Source organism: Cervus canadensis, chromosome 13 (assembly GCF_019320065.1).
Source record: "Cervus canadensis isolate Bull #8, Minnesota chromosome 13, ASM1932006v1, whole genome shotgun sequence".
NCBI lineage: Eukaryota > Metazoa > Chordata > Mammalia > Artiodactyla > Cervidae > Cervus > Cervus canadensis.
Window position 1 is genome coordinate 63,210,536 of NC_057398.1, and position 8,922 is coordinate 63,219,457.

General features: G+C 36.8%; 1 long non-coding RNA gene across 1 annotated transcript; it reads left to right on the plus strand.

Annotated features, from left to right (window-relative positions):
- The first annotated feature begins 400 nt into the window (after nt 1-400).
- Nucleotides 401-3,864, plus strand: LOC122452422. The gene is made up of 4 exons (XR_006272684.1): nt 401-538; nt 992-1,050; nt 1,573-1,684; nt 2,248-3,864. It is a non-coding gene; the product is annotated as an uncharacterized LOC122452422 (long non-coding RNA).
- The last annotated feature ends 5,058 nt before the right edge of the window (nt 3,865-8,922 follow it).

The window sequence follows — 8,922 nt, forward strand, 5'->3', positions numbered from 1 at the left end:
ATCTCCCTTTCCTTCCCTCGCAGCAACGGAGGGAGGCGTAGTAAGGAAGCCCAACTCCACCGAGCCCCCCAGATAAACCCCTGTGTTCACTTTAGGATGGCCGGATCCTCGGGGGTTGGCCTGGGGGACTGAAGATGCGGAGGAGGCCGGGTCTCCCGGGCGCTTTCGGGGGCGCAGGGCCGGGAGGCGTAGGCAGGGGACCGGGGAACCGCGGCTGGAAGCGGCGGCGACGGCGGCAGAAGCCCTCCCAGGTCCTGCTTCCTTGGCGAATCCTGCTTCCCCGGGACTCCAAGCAATGGACTTCCATCGGGAACCTCAGCTCCAAATGCCTCACTTTAGCAGCTAGAGCTTTGGAGGGTCTGAGGATCGTCCCTGTCCCTGGGGGGGAGCGGGTGACAGGCTGCGAGTCACCCGCGCCCCCTCTGATTCCTGCACTGTTAACGGAGGGAGAGTGAGTCAGAAATGGCTTTGCTGCCGAATGCATTATCTGGCCATGTTCATAGCCCGGTACCGCACAAACGATCGCCTGATCGATCGGGTAAGACAATCTTGACTCCTCTTCCCCTTTCCTCTACCCCCCCATCGCTTCTCCAAACCCAAACCCCGAGCCCAAATCCCAGCTTCTCTCTCTCTCTCTCTCATTCAGGAACTTCCCTTTTCTATTTGAAACCTATTTCCCCCGGGGAACTGCTTGTGTGACTGAGGGGCTGGTGATTCTCTTTGCAGATGATTTAGATTTTGGCAGTAAAACGCACCCCCATGCCACCCCCCCACACACACACCCCCTCCTTAGAGAGGTTCCCTCCGTGCCCCAGGGGTTCACTCTCAGCGCTAGGGTCTGGGTAAAGAGCGCCGTGGGAGTCTTTTGCCCTCTATCTTCCGCCGGACCCCGAAGCTTGAGCATTATTCGCTTCTCTTTTCTTTCTTTTCTTTTTTTTTTTTTTTTTAAGAAATAAGAGGGAAAGGTAGAGTGGAAATTGATTTCTTGCAGAGACGGAGGCGCCAAATGAAAGAGGGAATAAACATTTGCCCTGGATAAAAATGTTCTTGGTAAGTAATCTTATTTTCTGAGGTTGAAAAGGAAACACATTGCTTCTCTCTGCCCCACCCCCCACTCCATTCATTTATTTGCTCTCTGTATGTAAATCACGAGCCGGGTCAGTGGAATTTTTCTTTTCCTTCTTCCTAGGAGAGTAGGAGCTTGTAAGGATGAATTTGAAGTAAAGGGGCTTGAAGAAGGCAGTGTGAAGGCTGTGAGGTCCTAAATTTCCTGCATTCAAAGTACAAACTCAGATAAAGCTGATGCGTGCTTGCTTGCTAAATGAGTAGTTAAATATCTCCCTGATTTCTTACTGAAATTTTCCTTTGAAAATAAAGAAAATAGTTTGGGGTCTGTGCCTATGCTTTTCATATACCTTTACCATGTTCTAAAATATAATATTGTCTCAGTTTCAGAAATAATGTGAATCCCCATCCCCCTTTTTTGGGGGGACAGGAAGGATGAAGTCATAGAAATGTTTTACAAATGTGTGCACTTTCCTTCCATTCTTGCACCGGATATAAACTTATTAGGTCCAGAGTAGGCTTTTGTATGTCCTGGTGATACCTGTGAATTCATCCAGTCCTCTGGCTTTCCTGGGTCTACAGCACCCCCAGCCTGCACAGACTCCTGCGTGGAGAACGGGTAGGCGGAGGAGTGGGAGGAGCCAAAGGCTTGATTGTGTTGACATCAAGTGTCACTAGGTGCTCGGAATCACAAAGCTTGCAAATTGTGTGAACTCGGTTTTGCTAGTGTAAACTGACCACTTTGGAGATGAATACTTAAAGGACACCTGCTCTAAAAGAAATTGTTGCCATTTTGAGTTCAAGAACATGATTTATTGGTGAACTATTCATATTCACTTTTTCCTCCATTTTTATCATTCTTCCCACTGTAAACTCCTTATCCTCAGTTTTAATGATAATGGATTATTTAACTGTCACAAAATGTAGCCCTGATACAAACAGACTGTCCTTAACCTCATCTGAAATAACTGATCTTAAAAATTCCATGGATGAGAGAGTAAAAATAGACTTTATTTCTGATCATCGATTTTCTAGAAGTTGCTAGGGTAAAATCCCAGAAGAACCAAGCGGGTGTGCACATGTGCAAATCCGTAGCTGTCATTACTATCAAAATAGGAAAGGGAAAAAAATTTTTTTTCACTAAGGACATGTTTGTATAACTCTTTTTCCTTCTCTCCTCAGGCTGTATTCCATTACTAATGATGTCCTAGAGCAGAAGGTTTCCTTCAGTCATCTGAATTTACCAAAAGGATGATTTCTGTGCATGTTTTAGACACATGTGGCAAGGGAGGTTGGAGATCCACCCCAGGAGGATGACTATCCTGAATTACATTTATTACAAACACAAACCTAGCAGTTGTGGTTTGAAAGAGCATACTTTTTATATAAAAATTGCAATATGTTGTTCAAACCTATTTAAGTTGTTATTCAAGGAAATAGAATTATTTATTGAGAACCCAACTTAAATTAGAAAAGTAACATTAACATTTTTAGCACATATGTGAAATAAATGTGAGGTTGATATTCTTTTAAATATTTAGAGGAAAAAAAATAGGACAGGGTGAAAAAATACTGTGACCCATGGTTCTTTAACTTTAAAAGAGTTTACAGCACTTAGATATCAATACATAATATGAATATTTTAACATTACATTAGATCATATGATTATATTTGATCAACCTCCAAATAGAGCTGTCTCCTAACTGGTTTTTACCTAAGTGCAAGAAAGTTTGAGCTTAGACCTTACTCAGAAGTTGTGCATTTTATTTTTATGTTGAGATTGTCTTTTCCTGGGTAATCTTCACACACATCTGCAGTTGGTATTTTAGCCAATTTTTGTTACTGGTAATGTTTTTGTCTGTTATTCTGGCTCCATCTTTTTAAGTATATGGGTATCACCTAATATATTTCTTACCTATTAATCCACTAAAATTTCTAACACAAGGCAACATTCAAGACATGTTGAATTAGAGAAATTATGAAGCAATTTGCTTGTGAAGAAAAGTGTCAATATACTTCAGATTATTTTAACCTAAAATAAATGTGTAACAAAAATGGGTTATAATGAGATAAGTACAGTCAAACTGTTCCTTGTATACATACGTAACACTCACATTTATACATATATAGTTGCCCTCATTACAATGTTTAAATTTATTCATTTTAGTCTTTGTTATAGGCTTATTTTGATTTCAGAGTTTTCTCTTTGAAAGTGTCTAAAACTTCTTAAATAACTAAATGTGAAAGCATCTTCATGTCTTATTTCATGAGACTGTAATGGAGCAGGACCCTCAGAGGCTTTCCCAGAACAGACCCACACACATGTCCTCCACCTGCCTTTGTAGAAAAACTTTAGTCAAGGACTAAAGTTCATCAGAGGAGTGAGAATATGCAGAAAGAAAGAAAAACAGTCAAGCATGACAAACTAATACTTTAGCCATTAGACAAAGTCAAGGACCTTAGGTCCTCCTCAAAGGTTGTAGATAATATTCTAAACTATGTCCTTTGAGCTGTTTTACAGATACTGAATCCCCCACCAGGGGGAAGTAGTCTCTGTTGTCTGCCCATAGGCAGGGAGACCTCCAGACACATTGGAACCAGAAGGCTGATGATATTGACTCCCAGTCACCTCACTATCAACCAATCGGAAGAATGAACACAAGCTGATTATGCCCTGCTCCTTGAATACTTAAATAAGACTCCTCACTACCCCCATGGTAGGACACATGATCTCAAGGGCATTGGCCCTCTGTGGCCCTCTGTGCTTGGCAAAAAAATAAAGCTATTTCTATTTCACCCCAAACTTGTCTGGTTTACTCCAGCACCATTGTGCAGAGGCCAAATTTCAGAAACAAGGTCAATATGCTGCTAAATAAACTGACCAGTATATTCACATCTCAGAAAAAGTATATGGAACTTGAAGGAGTATTAAAGATAGCTTAGTCACTTTCATTATGATGAAAAAATTGAGAACCAGAGAAATTAAGTCATTAGTGTAATCATACGCCAGCTACTAACCCAGGGAATTTTAAATATAGCTTTCCTAACTTCTTAGCTAGTATTATTCTGAATCAATTAAATTCTATTACTACTTGCTAAACAAGTAGTGTTTTTGAAATTGGGCTAAACAATAAATGAAAGAGAGAGAAAGTACTGTAAAGATGAATAAATTGCAGTCTTCTCCGAGCTTATTTTGTTGCTAACACTCTTTATTGTAGAATTTTTTTTCTTTTTCTGCTGTGTTTTAGCCTCCCCTTTTCCTTCCATCCCTGTCCTCAAAGACTGGGGAATATTTCCTGATGTAATTTTACTTCCTCAGGAAAGATTCTCAGTGTTCTGTTTGTATGTGTATTGGGTTGTTCACTAGACTATGTTCAACTACACAATACAACCTTAAAATGTAGATAATTTCAATCACCTGCAACATCATTTTCCATCATGTCACCTCTATTTTCTACATTTTAAATTTCCTGCCAATATAAAAAATAGGATTGTATGAAGAGGAAAGACAGGATCTCAAAATAAACCATTTAATTAGACCCTGACTTACCTCAGAAATAAAAAACTCACACACATGCAGACACTATGAAATAAATGCAGAAGTTAAGACAGTGCATTGTAATGAAGACATTATGTTAAAAAAATTTCCATTAAAAAAGTTCTGTCTTTATTAGGAGAAAAGCTGCAAGACTTTAGCCATTTAGAGGGTGTTCAGCTTTCTGCAGTGGTTGAAGCCATATCAGTCTTCTTCATTCTTTCATATATGTCAATATTTGAGTGTTACACATAAGCCGTAAGTTTTGGTAATGACAAACATAAAAGACAAACAACAACATGAAAATCCATGGGAGTTATTATTACTTCAGAAGAGGTATCATTCCTGGATTAAACAAAACAGGAATAGAACCAAATTTAAACATTATGATGTGCTCTCTAGTATAAAGTTAAAATTTTACACTAACTTAGAATATTCCAAACGATGAAACCCATATTAAGAAGAATTCATATTGGTTATTTTATGTCTTAAATTTTGAAAAAATCCACACTAATTCAAAACCTATGCGTTGACAAATAAAAACGTGCAATTGTTAAAGGAAAACATCATCAGTTCATAGAATTCTTTTGAAAGCCTTCTATAAACCTCTTTACATAAATTATCTCAATATCAAGCTGTGTGATTTTATTATAAACATTCCATATATGACGTGACAGTCTCAAAGAGCTTAATTAATTTGGCAAACTCAGTAGAAGGACCAGAAGTGAAAGTCAAGGGGATACACAGTTTTGAGCCATTAGCCTGCTGTGGCCCCCTTTGCCTGGCAAAGTAATAAAGCTATCCTTTTCTCCTTAAAAAAACAATTAAGTCCATTTTTATGACTTCATAGTCTCATTCGATTTCCACTGTACTTTTCAATCATCTATATAATACTGGGATATAGAAGCACTCTGGGAAGATTTGTTAAGTAGTGTTTGTATTGTTGTATGTGTTTTTGTGTGACTGATATTGTCTTCACATGCACATCATGGAATTAAGAGCCTAACCTATTTCAATCACATACTGCCTACTATCAGTTCCATGAAGAGGAAACAGTTATTGTATTTTTCCATTATTTATTCTTAACTCACTTTCTTTGTGAACTAGTATAGGATCCTAAACAGAAAAGAAGCTGAGTAAGTATTTAGTTAGTAGATGAATTTAAGTACTTCGCCAAACTTTCCCTCTTTAACATTCATATAAAGGCTTACTATATTTAATTTTTATCCAACATTTAGAAATATTGTTACCAAATGACAGCACTCTTCAAAATATTTTCAGAATATTCAACATATATTAGGCCTAGTAAACCATGCTGACAATGATGACTCTTAGCTTTAACATGGCACTTTATGTTTTTAAAGATACATATTAGCCACCATATAATTTAATCCTCTCACCATGTTGTGACTTAAAACATTTTGTTGATTTGAAAATGAGGAAAATGAAATCTGAGAAAATTGAAGAATCATTACTAATTAATAAAAGAAATACTTGAGTTACTTTTTAACTGTATTCCATTTTCTAATTTGCCGGAGAAAATAAATATAACAATACATCAAAATATGTGTTAATTTTTTAATAAATTATTTATGCAAGTTTAATATGCTTATGAAAGAAGGAAATGTTTCTGATGTTATGAGCTGCCTTACAAAGCTATCAGTTTATATAACATTTTGTTAAAATTTTGAAATTAACCATAATAATAATGACAATCACTAAATTCTTTGTACTATCAAAATTTATTCATGAGTGTAGTGATCAAAGTATCTTCATTGACATAGTGATCCTATGGATTAATGCAACGTCAGCTAACATGTATAAACTTGCATAATTTTTGAAGGAATTTACAAAAATAAATAATTTTGAAAACAATCAAGGAAATAATCACATACAACTTTCTTATAATCCTTTCTTGTATCTGGATTTCAGTAGCTATTCAGTATGGCAATAATAATAATAATAGCCACTCCCATGAGTTTCCACATTCTAATTTCTAGCATGTGTAACTAGGTTTATCTAGTATGGTCAAAAGAAACTGCCAATTTCAAAAGGTTAAGGACCTTGAGAAGCAGAGAGAAGCCTAGATGAACTGGGTCTGCCTAATGTAACCACAAGCATCTTTACAAGAGAAAGACAGAAGGATGGAGCCAGAGAAAGAGATGTGACCCAGAAGCAGATGGAGTGACGGGGGATTACCGAAACTAAGGAATTCAGGCAGAGGACCCTCTAGAAGCTGGAAAAGGGGAGGACACAGACTCTTCCCTAGACCTTCCAGAGGAAATGAAGCCTTGCTGACCCATTTTAGATTTCTGTCCTCAGAACTAGAATAAATTTGTGTTGTTTTAAGACACTATGTATTTGTGATAATTTACAACAGCAGCAATAAGATTCTGAGTCAGTCAGCAAAGAGTTCAAAGATAAGCAGCAAGTTGTTTCCTTTAGAGGACCTTTGATTTCACAGCAAATTCTTGCTTTGTGGCCAATCCATTCCTCCAGGTACTGAATTATTTGAAGAGCCAAGTTGATTCTTCCAACTTGGTTATGTAAGGAATGGATAGAAACCAGGATGTTGAGGACTAGACAAAGCACTATTTTCCAAGAATAAACTAACAATTTAAAAGCTTATAACATTACATAGTTCTATTCATTTAGAATCTATTACTTGGTATAGTTTTATTCAACCCATATTGATTTGTTTTTTAAAATGCAGATATAGGTGTAATTGGAGATTATATGAAAAATGTATGATATGAAGAAAAAGCACAATAAGATTAAGTGCAAAAGCCAGTGGAAATTAGCAAAATATTAGAAGAAATCTGATATCTAAAATGAGACCACAAGAGAATGACTGACAGGGAGTGGGAGGATTTTTATTTTCATGAAAAAATTGATATGAAGCAATTTGATCATTTTTTCTTCTCCTTTTATTTTGTACAGTACTGCAATCAAGAAAAAAAACTGAACATTTACTTAGTTAGGATGCATCATTAATTTTAGTGTCTCATGAACTCCTAAGGCCTATCACCTTTTAATGAAAATAGAAAGAAACTAAACTACTTTATTGTCAATTCTCTTGGTACTTCAAAATCTTTCTAATACTTGTACTTCCTATTCTGACAAAAAGACATACCTTGTAGGAGGATGAAAAACAATCCCTCACATTGATCATGGAGTTTTGTCTCTGAGGAGAAAATATGAATTTACAGACAAAAGCAATTTCAAAAGACTATATAAGATGAATTCATTTCACATCTATAGAAGGAGACAAAGCCTAAAAGTCAATTCAACAAATATCTATCAAGTATTTATTCAACACTCATTTACTGGTGGTTTTATGCAAGCAGCGTTTCTAAACATTATAAAGATATAAAAATAAGTAAGTTATAGCTTTTATGTCCTAGGAGGAGGATAAGGGGAGTAAACTGACAAATATAAAAGGTCTTTTTTTGACTCCATTCTACACTCTATTCACATAATCAATCATCCTTTTATCAAGAGACAAAATATATATATTGATTGCCATCCAAAAGCCAAGCACTTCTGAAAATAATGTATGGAATAAGATGACCAAAGTCATGGACCCCAAGTATCTTACAAATATTGACATTATCACAACATCAACAGCAAAAGAAAACAACAAACCTAGAGTTGAACAATTCCTGGTGTCTTTAGCTGAGGCATGAATGAGCTGCCTTCAGCAATATGTGCTTCATTCATTTATATTATTTAATAGCTTATGGAAGCATGTAAGTTTGTTACTTACTGAAGTTTGTTAACTATTGTCTGTACTTGTTGGGAGGAAGAGTTTCCTTAGAGTTTGAGTCAACAGTTTCAGGAGGATGGATGTTTTTTATACTATAAATTTAAATTGGGAGTTAACAATTTCAGTATCTTGTTGTTCAATTAAAATATGAATTCTTTGCTCACACATCATTCAGTCAGCAGGATGAATGTGGTGATCTGATACACAATGATTAGGAACGCAGATGCCTTCCATCTCTGACCCAGTGTCCCTCTAAGTCCTTAGATGCTCTTTATTCACTTGGTAAATGTGGGAAAGAGAAATTGTGAAAGATCACTTAGATTTCATGAGCCAGACTTAGAAGTGGCTCATGTCACTTATATTTACACCCCATTGACCAAAACAGTTCTTATGACCATGTCTGACTGCAAAGGAATGGTAAAGTGAAGTCAAACTTTGTGCCTAGGAAGAAGAAAAGACCATGGACAGCTATCTGCTGCATTGATATTCTCAAACCACAGCATTCTGATATGTGGCTATAGCATCAGACCATCCCTTCATCTCTGCAGAGCAGAG